This window comes from Propithecus coquereli, unplaced genomic scaffold (assembly GCF_000956105.1).
Source record: "Propithecus coquereli isolate 6110/MARCELLA unplaced genomic scaffold, Pcoq_1.0 Scaffold340, whole genome shotgun sequence".
In the NCBI taxonomy this organism is placed as follows: domain Eukaryota; kingdom Metazoa; phylum Chordata; class Mammalia; order Primates; family Indriidae; genus Propithecus; species Propithecus coquereli.
Genome location: NW_012149064.1, coordinates 1,427,243 through 1,442,823, shown reverse-complemented (window position 1 = coordinate 1,442,823; position 15,581 = coordinate 1,427,243).

Below are 15,581 nucleotides of genomic sequence, written 5' to 3'. Positions count from 1 at the left end.
GTAGCACAGGTCCATTAAAGACAAGTGGCTGAGGAAGAGGTACATCGGGGTGTGGAGATGGCGATCCAGACGTGTCAAAATAATAATGGCCGTATTGCCAAGCAGGGTCAGCAAGTAGAAAATCATGACAACAAAGAGTGCTACCTCCAGCAGAGGCTGCTTGGAGAAACCCAGCAGGAAGAATCCACTGAAGGAGCTGATGTTGGGACTGACCATTACTTTTCATTGCATGGCTTCTGAGGTGGAAAACTGTATTTGAACGGCAGTTATGCGAGGTCAAACAAAGATCTCTACCTTCATCATCTTTCCTGGGTGCCAACCTGGAAGATGCAACGAGAGCCCATTCCTTTCTTTGAACTATAAACAGTCATTTCAGACGTAAACTCCTCTCTTATGCCCACATTAGTGTCTTTTTCCTGCCTTTCCTAGGATTTTCACTTATTTTGCATATTTACAATACCTAGAACCTTTACTTCTCTTCCTTTTTCTCTGACTTTAAACATGCATGTATCTCTCTTATTTTGAAAATTAACAATACTATTAGAATTCATTTGTCCTCACTGTTCTCTGTACCTCCTGCTATCGCATCCTAAATGAGACTATAAAGTTACATGGCTCTAATATCACATATACTATGATCTTAAGGATCCTTCTCTAGTTTCATTGCTAGGTGGGATTGCAGCTGAAGGTGCCCTTCTTCCCATAGCATTGCATTTCTTCATTAATGCACTTATGCACAGTCTCTTATTAACCACTTTTTCCTTTGCTCAGCATCCTAAATCTGTTTTCTGTGCTTTTGGCTTGCTGAACAAGAACACGTAAACCTTAGAAATTATCTCTTAACAGTTAACCCAATGAATTCAACTCACTTCCATTCTGCCTCATTACTGTGAGCAATGAAGTATGTTAATTACCATCTTTTATTCTTTAAACTCTCTCCATTATGAAGTTCCAAGCATGTTTTGTTCTTTCTTCACTCTGGAAGCATTTATCTTTTCTATATGGAGTTTTGTCTTCCTCCTCCTCCCCACTGGGGCTGCTTCTCAATGTTTGATACTTGTTTTCTGCTCTTTTCTGTCAAAAATTTTCAACTTCTTTACCTGATCAGATCACTTCAATTTGCTAATTGTCAATGATACCATAGCTATATCTTCAATTGGTTTTGTCAGCTTTGACTTTAAAACTATAGTCTAGTGTGTGCATGTCTATGTGTCTCATAATCCCCTCCATGACTCAGCGTGCCTCAGGGGGCCCAGGCACCCACCACATCACATTTTATGATGACGACCTTAACAACAGTGAATCCCACTTTTCACATAGCTTGACTGAAAATTCAGAATCATATTTGATCTTACCTTTCTCCTCTGCTATCTCTACGAATCCTGTCACAGGACCATCACAGTGACACAGATCCTGATAACATTGAAACACGGCTCTCATCACAATTCCTCCCAGATCAAAATCTGCAGAAGCTTCTCAGTTCATGAAAGATTTAGATTAAAAACTGTTTTAATGTGTGCCTTCCTCTGTGAGTGTCTAAATTTTTGTTTTGTCTTTACCAGTTATTTTGTGTTTATCTCATAGACGCTTGTATAGCAGATATTTATGTATATTCAAGTTAGCTTTACCAGATGTATTGCAAGCATCTGGAAGGAAAGAGCAATAAATGTGTTTCAAAAGCTTCATAACCAAGTCCTGCATATATAACAGAAATTCTACTGAAGTGTGAACTGATTGAATAATCAACCATGCCAAAACTGAATGTCAATGTCTGTTATTTCTTCCTTTACCTAAATACGCAGTTCTCCAATTCCCACACCCTTTGCTTTCTCTATAAAATCCTTCCCATCAGTCTCATCTACATAGCAGTGTCAGCATCTTCTCCAATCAGACCATTCACAGCTACACACACACACCCCTTGCCCTCCAATCTCACATTTCCCTACACTTAATTAATTCTAAAAATGAAAAGACTTGTGTTCCCATTGTTCTTACTCAATATCACGTTAACATTAAAACAGGTCTTAGTGAATGTCGCCTGTTAACCTAGTATCTTGAAAGACGTTACCCACCTACACAGATTTTCATTCCGACTCTAGTGAAGGAGCACAAAGACCTTGCACCATGCTCGTGGCTTTGTCAAAAGGTCCCACCTTTGAGTTTCCTACTGCCAAGGAGATTTCTTAAATAAGATTATAATATAGAATAAGGAGAATAAAAATACAATTGGTCACTCTAAAACTTAGTTATGTTGGTATATTCACAATGAACACATCCATATTTTACTTTCTTAATAGTATTTTTAAAAAGTTGTTTATACTTCCTGAAAATTTAATCTATTTGTAAATGCTCCATATCATGCTTTTTTCTTTTACAACATAACACATTCACATGTTGAAAGAGGACAGAGTCATTTACAATGTTTGTATCATATCCAAGTAATTTTTTTGAAGTTAGTGCTTCCTCCATGATGTAGAATGAGTAAATTGGTAGTTTTTAATCTCTATGCAAGTTATTTATTTATTCAATTCACATAAGAGAAATACATTTGGTAAAATACTAAAAACAATCATATATATTTCTCTTTAACCTGATTAATAACAGAACATTTTATTTAACTTAAAAAGTATTTATTTATTATAAATAAGCAAGCAGTTGCCTTACTCTCCATAGAGCATTTTGCCAAGAGATTTATGGACACGAGCTCACAGAGAGAAGTGTGGGCATTATTGGCATAATCCCGGCATCTTTTACCTGAGGTCGAAAACAGACACCAGGAAAGGCCAAGTGCGTATGCTCCTAGAAGGATAGAAATCTCCTTTTCCTCTACAATAATGAGTGAGGAAATCACAAAGAGGAATATATAGCATGCTTACTTGGTTGAGGTCACGGAGCAAAGGGGCCATAGGGAGCAATTAAATCCTGTGCTCACTGGCGTACAGTTGGGCAGAAATCACCTGGGGAAGGGATGCTTGCGAGGCAGAGATTTCTGGCACTCGGCTTTATTGTTTAGTATGAAATTTGCAGTTTTTAGCATGCAAATAAGATTGCCAGGTGGAATCGAGTGTCGCTTGCATTTGGAAATAAAATATTTCAAACCTCATCTCAGCATTCGTTGTCTCTAGTTACAACCCAAAGTAAGTGACACAGGCAAGAGCTCTGTCACTGGAGGTTTATTAAGCCAAAGTTTGAGGACATGCCCAGGAAAAACAAGAACCACAGACAAGGCTGTGATTGCTTTTTCTAAAGGGGAATTTGGGAGGGTCAGTATTTAAGAGAGACAGGGCATACAGAAAGAAAAACAAAGAGCAGTTGGGGTGGGCAGGGAGACAAATGGTCTTGTTCTTGTGAAGCCCGGGAAATCTATGTTTTACATGACATAAGGCTGATGTCAGAAGAGAAAAGGGAGTGAAGGAAGCATCGATTATGCAGATGTCCCTGGATAGGTGGAAGAATGTTTGATCTTGTCTCTGTCCTGCACCAGCGAAGATAAACTTGTAATCAACTTTATTAGTGTGGAATTGAGCAGACATTAGTTTTCGGAGTTAGACGGAGTCTGAGGACCCAAAGTTATGACTTGCATGTCCTTGCTTATGAGGGGCCAGCAGGAAATTGCCTTATGAATGATATGTGGGAGCAATTCCTGTGGATGCCTGAGGCTTTTTAACCTTTCCTTGGGGATCTAGCCGATGCATGTTAGTAACAGCTATTCATTTGGAAGGGAGCGTTGCAAACCTCCAGGCCTGACCTTGCCTTTTGCATAAGAAATTGGGGAGGTGGTCCTCAAATTTTTATTTCCTTGACTCTCCTAATTGCTCCAATAAGCCCAATCACTCTACATAAAGTATGAGATATGTAAAAAGTCTTACTAGAGGACCTTGTGCAGGCCCATATCATTGCCTGTAAATGCATTAAAATAAGCTTACCAGAAGCATTTCTCAGAGAGAGAAAAACTTTTTCTCTTCCTTAACAAAAGACAGATCAACAGGAGAATAACATTCATTTGTACGCATGTGACAACTAACAGAAAAAGCACCTAGCTTGCTAACTGGTTAAAATTAGAGGCTTATTTAATCTAATTTAGCAGAGAAAAGGGGACAGGGAGAAAAGGCTTCTATCTGATGAGTAAATAGGCTTCTTTAGGGAAGGCAAATGGATTTTTAGAAAAACAAAAGAGAGATTTAAAAAATTGTGACGACGTTTGTTTATGCAGATGTCAGTGATCCTTCTGTCTTCTGCCTCATCTCCCAGAATTGCTGCTTTTTGTCAGACAAGGGTGCTCTGCAGAAGGCTTCTTTCTGCCTCTGTCAATTCCCAACTGTCTTCAGCATAAAATAATCTCATGCCCGCTCTCAGGTTCCAGATGGGTCCCCACACATTCGAAAGGAAGACAATATTCAACCGAAATAATAGGTAAATTAAGCTTAATTACAACACTCAGAGTAATCAAGAAAAATCACTTCAAACAACATTGGTGTATAACTTTTAGACAAAAACTAAATGAAAAATGATGGGGGCACATGATTCTCCACTCTATGAGAAGAGTATAAATTTACAAGAGCAAAATAGAAGACATTCTAGGAATGACGCATGCACACACGCGCGCACACACACACACACACACACGCGCGCACACACACACACACACACACACACACACACACACACACAGAGCTTTGCTCAACTGTCACTGTCCTGGGAGACCCTCTTGAGCCTCCTAATCATAGATACTTTCCACCTGCTCAGGGAAATACCACCCTGGGAGTTCCTGTCTTCTCAAACGTTTTCCTGCTCTGACTCCTGGCCGTAATTATTTGACTTATCTACACAATAATAAGCTCTTTCAAAGCCATGGATATGCATGTGTATCTTATGTTTCAAATCTAGAGCTCTTTGAGAATTATTTTTACCTTTAATTTCAAGTTTTACTGTATTGTGATCATGCAACTGGCACAGAGTAACCCCTCGCATATTTAAAAGTGTATTTTAAATATTATTATTTCTATCAATAAAATTGTGTATAATTCTATATCAATATATTTAAACCTAAAAAAGTGTATGTTGCCTAGAAAAAAATTAAAACTTCCAAAGTTAATTGAGTAATACGGAGTCTAAGGCAAACAGTTAAAATTGATTCTTTAGCCGAACATCTGCCTGCATCCGCTGAAAGCAAACGCAGTATCCTAGCAGCTCAGCAGAGAAAGGACTTCTAGGCAGAAAGAGTGAGTGAGTGACTAGGCCAAGCGTCGCTGCCACGTGGAGTAAAATGCTCATGAGGACGTTGGATTTAATGTGAAAATGTGGGTGAAGTAGATTTAAAAGTTAATGGTCCGCGGTGAATTTGGGTGAGCAAACAAGGATGACCCTGAAGAGTTTTGATGCAAAAGGGAGAGAAGAAATGAGGAGCTCTGGGGAGAGAGGTCTTGTAGATAAGGATGTTCCTACATTAAAATTAAGGCAGCATTTTTTAATGTTGATTGAATAATCCAGTTAAGAGAAGGAAATCAATGATGCAGGAATGAAAACGAAATCCTGGAGCAACTTCCTTGAGATGGCAAGAGAGATGTGACCTAGGCCAGAAGTGGGGGGGGGCGTTGGTTGTCAGCAGGAGTATGCAAAATGCATCCCTCAAAGCAGGTGGGAGCACAGAGCCTGTGGCCGCACATGCTGGCAGGAGGACACAGGCAGTAGCGGCATGCCTCGGGATTTTCTTCTGACTGCGTGAATTTTCCTTAAAAATGCATGATATAATAAAATAATTAATAATAATGGAATAGTCAGAAGTATGACAGTGCATCATCAAATCCAGCATAGGGTAGGGGAGGAAAGAAAATTTCAGAGTATTATTTACTTCATTTCTCAAAAGATGAATATTTTAATTTCTGAATGAGGGTTCTGAGATAACTGTCTTAGTTTATATACATATATATGTGTGTGTGTGTGTGTGTGTGTGTGTGTGTGTGTATATATATATATTTTTTTTTTTTTTAATTTAGAACTAGAGGCCAGGCATGGTGGCTCATGCCTGTAATCCCAGCACTTTGGGAGGCCAAGGAGTTCCGTAAAATAAAATAAAATTTAGAACTGATGTTCAGACTAAATTACTTCTCAAATACTGGGTACGTATGAAGGTTAAAGAAAAAGTTTATGAAGAAAAAGTCACAGAAGAAAGAACAACGATGGCACATTAAATAACAAAAGAATTAAAATAGGTTAAAGAAGTCAGATTAATCATGCCAGTGCAGGCACACAATGGGTGCGGATAGGTGCTCATAAATATGAATTCAATAACTGTGTTTCGTCAATCACTTAAGGGACGAACGTTCCAAATAATAGAAAAAGGCAGATCATAGGCTAGGTTAAAAACAAACGAACAAACCTAAACTCAAATATATACAACCTATGTGAAACAAACAATATAGTGAATTAAAGAAAGGAGAGAAAAGATTAAAAAGAATCAAATTAGAAAAATTCAACAAAATTTGATTGCAAGATAAAAACTACAAAACTAGCAAAGCAGAGTGATTTTTATTAAATATTAAATCACAATAAACATGTTGATGTACTGAAATTTTGTCCCAAATAAGCATCAAATTATGTAATTCAAAAATTGTTTTGACTGATAGCATGAAAATTAAAACATGTTTTTTAAAAAGAAACTGAAAGTCAAAGAGATCAGAATGTGCCACCCAAAAATACGCTTCCCTTACCATAAAAATTATTCTGAGCCAAGTGCAAATGGGAGGAAGCAGATAAAGGATGGGTTACCTTCCTTCCCTCTATTTGCTTGGAAGCAGGATATAGACTTACAAAGACAAAAGTGTCCTCTTTCCCCCTCAACCATAGAGGACAAAGGTCAACCACAGAAGACAACTTTAGACTTTTGACAGCCAGGAGGTGGCACCAGAGGAACCTACGTGACAAGCTCTGCTACCTAGCCTGCATCCGCCATTTATTTGCCTTCCCACAGTTTGCTACTCACAGAGACTTAGAAGTCCTTTTTCTTTGTCTTGTCGCATCTCTAAAAATTTACTATTCTCTTCTGAAGATGCTACATAATCTGGAGGTATAGGTCACCCCTCGGAGAATTATTCATTCCCTGAGCAACTCCCATGTAGATATGAAACATACATTTTAATAAACTTCTGTTTGTTTTTCTCCTTAGTCTTTCATTACAGGGTTTAGTACCAATAAACCTAAGATGAGCAGAGGAAAATTACAAAAGCAAAGTTTTCAACTCTATTTAAAATTGTAAACACAAATTTTTAAATGTGGTAAATATTTGTGAGACAAATAGCAAAGATTTAATAACCATAGTTCTGACTAGTTTCTTGCTGAAGGCTGGGCAGGTTGACCAGACATTCCCTGGATGATGTGAAAGATGAGGAACCCGATCAGATATCTGGGGTGGGGAGTGGAGTTCTGATTAAGCTTACTCAGCAGGATTCTAGCTAAAATAGGACAATGCAGAGATGAAAATGGAAGTTCAAAAGTTAGGCCCAGTTAAAAAAAAAAAAAAAGTTCAGAGCAGTCTAAGTAAAGTTTGATCAGTAAAAGAATCGTTGCGACCTTGGGCATTCATGCTATAATAATCTTACAAATCAATTAACACATTAACTGACAGGCGAGTTGTATTTCAGTCACGCTGGCTTTGAGCCCGGGCCTTGTGAAGCATGTGTAACTCACATGTCTCTTCACCTAGGAGCCTCATGCTGTGTAGGCCACCGACGCTGCCGTGCTGTAGCACCCATGTCACGTGATGGCTGGCCCCCGGGGAAAACTCTGCAGGTGGTTTGTGAAAATCTTACTTGTTGATGTTCTTATTGTTATAATTAATATTGACAATTTAATTGCACAGAAAACATAAAAAATAACAAATTTTTCACTAAATTAGAAAGGATTGTTTTGTTTTTGAAGTTTTTATTCTATTTTCATAATAAAATACCATGGCCCCAAAGAAAAAATTTTTTTTCTAGTGTGGCAGTCAGTGTGCTAAGAGTCTTGTTGGACTGAACTGCGTAAATGTGAAACGATGTTGGTGCTGTTAGACGCAGCCATCGTCCCTGTGGAGATTCAAAGTAAGGCAAATGAAAGAAAGGAAGAAAGTAAAAAACAAAAAAAGAAAGAAAGTAAGAAGGTAGGAAGCGTTAGGTTTGTTCCAGGTGGGAACTCAAAAAGTATGTATAGAATGGAATTCGGTTAATGGAAAACCGGAAAACCGAGGTTTGTGAAACAATAGCAGCAGGAGTCTGGAGAGTCCCCCGAGGTTGTAGACCTAACAGACAGCTGCGCATTCCTATCCCCCCTGATGAGGATGGAACTACCCCCCTCCCTTATCTCTACAGGATGAGACGGACACTGGGGTCCCAGGCAGCAGCTATTCTGGCCCAGGTACTCACTGACCCCTGAGAAACCCTCTATAAAACCCAAGGCTTTCCCCTCCCTCGGTGTGGACGCTCTTTGGCCTCCACCCATCTGCACCCAGATGCCCAAAATAAACAGCGTTTTGCTACACATGAGGCTTCGTTTGTGTGTCTCTCTCTCTCGGCTCGGGACCTAACATAAACCACAGACTGGGAGACAATATTGACAAAACTTACACCTGACAAAAAACTTGTACCAGAGATATATAAAGAAACCCTAGAACACAATAGTGAAAAGATAAACAACCTGATAAGAAACAGGCAGAAGATATATAAATGGTCGATAAACAGATGAACAGTACTCAAAACTACTAGTCATCAGGAAAATACAAACAAAGACCACAAAGTGATACCACAACATACATGCCATGATTACTAAATTTAAATAAAGAGACAAATGTTGTCAAGGGCGGGGAACAACCAGATCTCTCATAAATTGTATGTGGGAGGGAAAAATGACACAACCACTTTTGCAAAAGTTCTGGTAGTTTCCTATAAAACTAAATATATACTTACCCCCTGACCTAGCTAAATCATTTCCAGGAATTTACTGAAAAGGAATGAAAAAATATGTCCACAACTACACATGTGAAAATATGTTCATAGCAGGTAGCTTACATATCTATCAATAAGAAAATGGATTCGCAAACTGGATATTCATGCAATAGAATCGTTTTTTTAAAAAAAAAAAAGAAATGAATTCTGATATAGGCAACAAAATGCATATGTCTCAAAAACCTTACGCTGAGTTAAAGAAGGCCACATGACAGAATCCGATCCCATTTATAAGAAGTTCTAGAATAAGAAAAATTTATAGTGGAAAAATGAAAAGGGTGATTGGCTCTGTGAAGAAGCATGAGGATGACAGTCTACTGGAAGGGGCATGACAGAGTGTTCAGCGTGATTACAGAGTACAAAGATGTATGCATTTGTCAAAACTCAGATGTGCATTAAGGTTTTTTTTATTTTATCGAATTTAAATTTGACATCAAAAGAAAAATTAGGAAATATTAAACTGTAGTTATGGTATGAATAGTGAAGGATTTAAGATGGGAACATCCTAATGTCTACAATTTAATCTGAAACATCTCAAATAATTAAGCTGGACTGATGATGGATGGATAGTTGATGTCTCAGTCAGTGTTCTTCAAAGAACCATACGTATCTATCTATCTAAACTATCTATCTAGAGATTATATAATTGGCTACACAATTGTAGAGGCCAAGGTGGGCCTTCAGACCGGCAGTTCAGGTAGGAGTTGATATTGTAGTCTTGAGTCTGAATTCCACAGGGCAGCGGTCTGGAAACTCAGGCAGAGTACAGTCCTGGGGAGAATTCCTTCTTTCACAGCTAACAGCCATCTGTTTTCTATTAATGTCTTCAACAAATTGGATGAGGCCCAATTATGAAAGAGATTTAATCTGTTTTACTCAAGATCTGCTGATTTAAACGTTAATCACATCTAAAAAAAAAAAAAAAAAAGACTTTCACAGCAACATCTGGACAGGTGTTGTACGAAAAAACTGGGTATGATATCCTAGGCAAGTTGACACCTTTGACACTTGATAAATAAAATTAACTACTATAGTCCATCCTTTGTCTACTTGACACTCATACATATCTCCTTAAACTATACTGAATCTTCGAATAAAGGAAATAACAAGTGATATTTATTCTTCTCCTTGATATCCTGTAACTTAAATACTATGATATAAAATTAATTCATCATATGTTATATGATAAGGGAATAAGACAAGGAAGTAATCAAAGATATTTGCTTAATATATGTGTATACATATGCATATATGTCTATGTAATACATAAAATGTATACGTACGATAATATACATATGTGTATGCACAAATCTGTATATATTAGTATCTGTATATATATGCATACACACAAATATATTCACAACAAAATAAAGAAGAAATATAACGATTACAGTTCTCGTTTCTGTAACTGGTCACATGGTTGTAGCTCATATCCCGTATTCTTTTTGCCTTCAGTGGGCACTTCAGCTGTCGTACTTCTTTACCTGGTGGGGTAACCCAAACCTTTATTCCTGAAGGCTCTGGGCCATTAATAGTCCTGCCTGAACTGGGTTGTCGTTGTTTTCTGTTGACTTTAATCACAGAGCATGGTAATATGACAAGGTGTCTTAAGCCTTAAGGGACTTCCTGTATTGCAGGTACACTCTTCCTTGCCCTCACTACGGAGTGACAGTCCCATTTCCTTTTTCAGTCACTATCAGCTCCCCCAGCCACTACAGTAATTTCCTTCTTTGCCTGTTGCTTCAGAGGAACAAAGAGCCCGAAGCGACCAAGTGGCAGCCTTAATTTCCAGATTAGTAGAAATATTATTGTGTCTTCTGGTCTACGCTTTGCTCCCATTGGAAGTAAGACCCTAGGCCACCAGAGCTTAAGGTCATGGGGACAAAGAACAAAAATTTTTACCAGTGGATCACTAAGAGTAATAGTGAGTGGTGTCCTTCAAGTTTCCACCCTTTGATTCCTGGACTCATGAATCTTCACTGTGTGAGAAACACCACATATTGGACATAGATTCAAAATATGCACAGCATCCTGGAGAAGCTTGTCTCAACCCTGCAAGGTTTTGTCATCTACCTGGTACTGCAACTGAGCCTTCCAAAGGCTATTCCACTGTTCTAACAAGTCAGCTGCTTCAGAACAGCTGAGACTACAGTAAGTAGAGTGAATTCCTTGAGCATAAGCCCATTGCCACACTCCACTTGCTGTGAAGTGAGTTTCCCGATCAGATACAAAGCTATACAGAGTACTATGATGGTGGATAAGGCAGTCTCTAAGTCCACAGATGGCAGTTTTGGCAGAAACATGGTATGTAGAGACAGCACATCCATACCCTGAGTGTCTATTCCAGTAAGAACTTCCTTTCATGGTGGAAAGGTCCAGTGCAATCAACCTGCCACCTGGAAGCTGGCTGATCACCCTGGGAATGGTGCCATCTCAGGGCCTCAGTGCTGGGTTCTAGCTGATTGGACACTCAGTGGGGGCCATAGCCAGGTCATCCTTGAAGGGCGGAAGTCCCTGCATAACCTCCGTCCCTGCACCGTGGCCCCTGTTCATGAGCCCATTGGGCAAGGACAGGGGTGGCCAGGGAAAGAGGCTGACCGGTATCCATAGAATGTGTCATACTATTGACCTGACTATTAAAAATCTTCTCTGCTAAGGTCATTCTTGAACATTCACGTAACACCATAGCTTCGTGTTTTTAGTCTGTCTGAAGAGTTCTGTCCACTTAACTCTTCCCCAAACCTCCTTGCCACCAATTTTCCCATCATGTTCCTTCCACGTCCCTCACCATCCACCAAACCATTGGCCACAGCCCAAGAATTGGTATATAATCACACATTTGGCCATTTTTTTTTCACCAAGCAAAGTGAACAACCAGGTGCGCTGTTAGAAGTTCTACTTTCGGGGAGGATTTCTCTTTACCACTGTCCTTTGGGGATGTCCCGGAAAGGGGTTATACTGCTTCAGCTGTCCATTTTGGGGCAGTGCCTGAATATCATGCAGAACCATCTAAGAACCAGGCCCAGGTTTTCTGCAGGGCCTGTGAACGCATAGTTGAGACCATATGAGGCCACAGGTGCAGGCCGGGAGAGAGAAGGCAGTGTAGCATGGGTGGGGATCACAGGCATTGCATCACTTCTTTGTGTGATTTACTTGTAGCTTCAGGGTGTGCTTGAGCTCAATTTCATACCTCTTCCACCTGATAATGAGGTGCTGCTACGCACGCCCCACTTCATGGCTTGGTGGGTCAGACCACACCCAGTTCATGATGGGCAGTTTAGGTCTCATGGTAATTGGTGACCCAGGGTTAAGCATTCAATGTTTACTAAGGCCCAGGAAGAGGCCAAGAGCTCTTTCTTAAAAGGACAGTAGGTATCTGGGGAGGATGACAGGGCTTCACTCCAAAACCCTAAGGACCAGCACTGTGCCTGACCTAGACGAGCCTGCCAAAGGCCCTAAATAGCATCCCTGTCTGCACTGACACCTCAAGGACCACTGGATCTGCTGGATTACGTGGCCCAAATGGCAGAGCAGCTCCACGGCAAACTGCACCTGTTGCAGATCCTTCTCTTACTCTGAGCCGCACTCAAAGGCATGGCACACACAACTGAAGAACATGCTGCCTCCACAATCTACAGGGGTCCACTAGACATTGTGCCTCTTTTTTGTTGTAGAGGAAGCCAGATGCAATAACTTATTCTTCACCTTAGAAGGATGTCTCCACATGCCCCCCACCACTTGACCCTAGAAATTTCACTGAGATGGAAAGCAGGTCCTGAATTATTGTCACATTTATTTCACACCCCTTGGCATGTATATGTCTTATCAATAAATCTAAATGCCAAAAGAATGCCAAAGATTTCCAGCATACCACTAGAAGCTGGGAGAGGTCTGTGGAACAGATTCTCCCTTAGAGCTCTCAGAAGAAACCAACTCTGCCAACACCTTGACCTTGGACTTCTAACCTTTGGGATTGTGGGAAAATAAATTTCTGTTATTTAAGCCACTGGCTCACTGCTTTGTTATGGTAGCCAGAGTAAAGCGATACACCTGGATATTCAAGTATATTTAAAGCAGCTTTATTCATAACGTCAAAAACTGTAAATACCGCACATACCCATCAAAGACTAGATTAACAAATTTTAGTATAATACGTCTACACAGTGGTATACTATGACAAATAAAATATGTCAACTACTGACAGAGGTAAAACATAGATGAATCCCAAAAATATTATATGAAATGAAAGAAACCTCACACACACAAAACCAGTACTAAAAGTCTCAATCTCTATGACTCTCCAGAGGAGGCAAAGCTGATCTACAGTTATGCACAGCAGATCATCAGTTGCCAGGACTGGTGGAACAGAATGAGGAAGAGCGCGACGGTATTTCTGGGGTGATGCGCACGCCCGCCCCTGCACGGGGGAGGGAGGATCACATGGGTGAACACGTTTGGCAAAAGTCCTATAGCTCTACCCTTACAGTGGTTGCATTTTGTTGTGTGTAATTATACCTCAGTAAAGTTGATTGAAAATATAAATAATTTAAAATTTTCGAATATTCATACACATAAAAAATAAATGAAGCTTTAGAAAACAGTTTACAGCAATGATGTTGTTCTTCACAAACATATAACATAGTTATAATTTTAAAATTCTACTTTGCTGAAAAGCTGAATCTCAGAAAGACTAAGCAGTCTGCCCATGGAACAAGTCACATCCATGCCTTTGTGTTCCTGTGTGCCTTCTAATACCAATACTGTTCATCGATCTATTGCCCGCCCCTTCTCCTATAATTCCACAATGTTACACAAATTGAAATTAATCTTATTTTAAATATGACATTTATCATATATTAAAAATAACTACCAAAGTGTACAGAGAGTAAATAATTTTGTCATTTTCGCCTAAAACTGGCTGATTTCTACAAGACTGACATATTTTTGAGATGATAACTTTTTTAGAATTACTCTATTTCCTATTAAGTTCTTCTACACACTAAAATCACTGCACAGGAGCACAGAATCAGTCAAGAGTAGAGAGTCAAACTTGGACACAACAAATAAGTTAGCTGAAATCTACCTGTTGACTGATGCTTGTCAATTATCAAAAGGTCAGTACAGGTCAGGGAATACCTAATCCAAACATCCAAAATCTGAAATGCTCCAAATTCTGAAACATTTTGAGTGCTGACATGAGACAGTGGCACCTTTGTTGTCCAAAGGTTCAATGTACACAAAATCTGTTTTGCACACATAATTATTAAAAATACTGTACAAAATTACCTTCAGGCTATGTGTATAAGGTGTGTATGAAACAAATCAATTTCATGTTTAGACTTAGGCCCATCCCCAAAATATCTCTTTATGTATATATAAATATTCCAAAATTTTTTTAAAACTTCAAAATTCAAAATACGGTCATAAGCATCGCAGATGAGGGATGCTCGACCTGTATATTGTAACTATCCAGAAAAATACATCATGAGTGTTTTGTCAGTTAAGGCCCCTGGGTGCTTACTAAGAAGTTGGCTTATCATTTTAAAATTCCTTGGGAATGAAAGTGTAAGTAGATCGATTATTTACCAATTTGCATGAATTTTAAAACCAGAAACTATTCATCCTCCTTCAGTGGAAGTAACTAGTTACAGTTTAAATTAACTAGTATGTTGTGAACAAAGCTATAAGCACACTTTTTTATTTTATTTTTTTACTACTCTTTGAACAGAATCCTCCAATTTACTACTGGACAGAAAGGCAACGATGAGCAACTATATTTGATTCATTTCATCTTTTTTTTTTCTTTTGTGACACTTTCAGATTCTCTTCTCAGAAACGCCAATATTAAAAACTATTGATTCTTGAAGCATTACTGCAAGTCTATAACCAAGAATCTCCAGTACATAGAAAAGGCAAAATTGAAGTAAATATCAAGTTAGCTAAGGGTCTGGTCAATAGTCTTAGGTTGGTTGGTTTGTTTTGAGACAGAATCTGGCTCTGTCACCTGGGCTAGAGTGCTGTGGGGTCAGCCTAGCTCACAGCAACCTCAAACTCCAGGGCTCAAGGGATTCTTCCGCCTCAGCCTCCCAAGTAGCTGTGATTATAGGCACGTGCCACCACACCTGGCTAATTTTTTCTGTTTTTCGTAGAGACGCGGTCTCGCCCTTGCTCAGGCTGGTCTTGAACTTCTGACCTCAAGGGATCCTTCCATCTCGGCCTTCCAGAGTGCTGGGATTACAGGTGTGAGCCATGGTTCCTGGCCAATAGTCTTAGGTTTAAAAAGTTTATTGAGTAGATTACACCTCAAAAATAAAATAGATAATTGGACATGGAAAATCTGGCATTTGAAATTTGAAGAGGAGGGTTGGAGCTGAAGATTCTGACGCAGGTACCTATGCATGCTTGTTGTCCTAGGAATGTTTTTCACCCCCTCCATGTCCTCAAACTTTACAAGCAATAACATATGGAATACTCTAAGTCATCATATCAATCGATACGGTTTTGCCCAAACCACGCAGATGCCAGGTTTCAGAGTTGCCCAAAGCTGTATAGTAAGATGACATAATTGTTCAACTCTGGTCAGAGTGATCATCTCACGAACTG